This window comes from Schistocerca gregaria, unplaced genomic scaffold (genome assembly GCF_023897955.1).
Source record: "Schistocerca gregaria isolate iqSchGreg1 unplaced genomic scaffold, iqSchGreg1.2 ptg000362l, whole genome shotgun sequence".
Taxonomy (NCBI): Eukaryota; Metazoa; Arthropoda; class Insecta; order Orthoptera; family Acrididae; genus Schistocerca; species Schistocerca gregaria.
Genome location: NW_026061819.1, coordinates 2,824,026 through 2,826,034, shown reverse-complemented (window position 1 = coordinate 2,826,034; position 2,009 = coordinate 2,824,026).

Genomic DNA, 2,009 nt, shown 5'->3' with positions numbered 1-2,009 from the left:
AATGACCTACACTGGGGCTAAGAGAAAATTTGAATGCCTGCATCCTGTGCCTGTGACATTGTACCACGACTGTTGTGACATCGGCGTAATACGATCAGCTCTGCCAATCATAGCCACCTCTCAGAGCCAAAAGATGTTCCTTGATGGTGGAGGGCATTTCCCTCCCTATTGCTCCTGCACCACCTACTTTGGAAGCAACACTCCTCCAACCATCGGGGACATATGCTTCTCCATCTTGGAAGGGAACAGAAGTCTTCCTCGCTTCTCTCGCTAGGAAGGGGTCCCCTTCCCAGGTTTCTCCTAGTGGGAAATTTGACACCTGCCAGTGACTGAAGAGCCCAAAAGCAGCTTGTAGAAGGGCTTCACGCTCATTCTCAGTCCAGGAGACTGAATCAGTGAAGTTCTCCCAGCCAGGGAAACCCAAGGTGCAGTGAGAGAAATCCAAAAATAAAACCACTAGGACCAAGCTGTGTGTGTGTGTGTGTGTGTGTGTGTGTGTGTGTGTGTGTGTGTGTGTGTGTGTGTGTGTGTGTGTGTGTGTGAGGGTCTGGCGGGATATAGGTCCTCAGTAAATGCATAAATCACCATTCCATGCACACACACACACACACACACACACACACACACACACACACACACACACACACACAGACATGACGGTTATAGACTGCTCAGAGTCACATGCTGCCGCCGGCTTATTGCCTGAGGCATAAACCACTTCATTGAATGTTCCATGCTTTCACAGTGTCACGATGACGTCATTCTATAGTGGAATTACAGACCTTATTCCACCACCTGGATGAGCTACGGCAACAGTTGGGCTTTACACCTGCTATCTGTATTGCCCTCCAGGAAAGCTGGTTTTTGACAATGCGGACCCTCTGCCCAACACGCGATCTAGTGTATTACAGTAACTGTAGCGGCTACAATAGGGTGTCAGGTGGAGTTTTCGTTTATGTCCTAAACTGTCTGTAGTGAACCTGTGCCCCTTCAAATCCCCCTTGAAGCTGTGGCTATCAGAATAGGGACGATGGAGGATCTTACTGTGCAATATATACCTTCCTCCAGATGGTGTCGAACCCCTAGATGTATTAGCTGCACTGATTGGTAAAATCTCCGAAAAGTGGGAAAGGTTTAGGGAGTTAATCAACCATAACCCCTTGTGGGTTGTCATTGTGCTTATTGGCCAAGACAGAGATGTCGAATCTTTGTCTCAGTTCGACCTCCGCCTCTTAAATACTGGGACTGCTACACATTTCAGTGTGGCTCGTGGTAGTTACTCAGCCATCGATTTGTCACTTCAAACCCCAAGACTTCTCCCATCAACCCACTGGAGAACACGTGACGACCTGTGTGGTTGTGACCACTTCCCCATCTTTCTGTCACTGCCCCAGTATCATGCTCATGGACGGCTGCCCAGATTGGCTTTAAACAAGGCGGAATGGGAATCTTTCACCTCTGCTGTCACCGTTTAATTTCCCCCACACAGTTACATTTAAGTGATGGTTGAGCAAGTTACTACAGCAATTGTTTCTGCAGTAGAAAACTCAATCCCTCGTTCTTCATGGTGCTCAAGGCGTAAGGCAGTCCCTTGGTGGTCGCCGGAAGATGCTGAAGTAATTAAGGAGCGCTGGAGTTCTCTACAGTGGCATAAGCAGCACCCTGCCATGGAGCACCTCATACAGTAGCCTTTAAATAGCTCTGTGCCCGCGTTTGGCAACTTATCAAACGACGGAAGCAGGAAAGTTGGATGAGATACATCTCGACCATTAGACGCCATACGTCACCTTCCCACGTCTGGGCAAAGATCAATCATCTTTTTGGGTACCAGACCTTAACAAGTGTTACTGGTGTTAGCGTAAATGGCGTGTTATCTACAGACACAAACGCGATTGCCGAGCACTCTGCCGAGCACTCTGCCGAGCACTCTGCCGAGCACTCTGCCGAGCACTCTGCCGAGCACTCTGCCGAGCACTCTGCCGAGCACTCTGCCGAGCACTCTGCCGAGC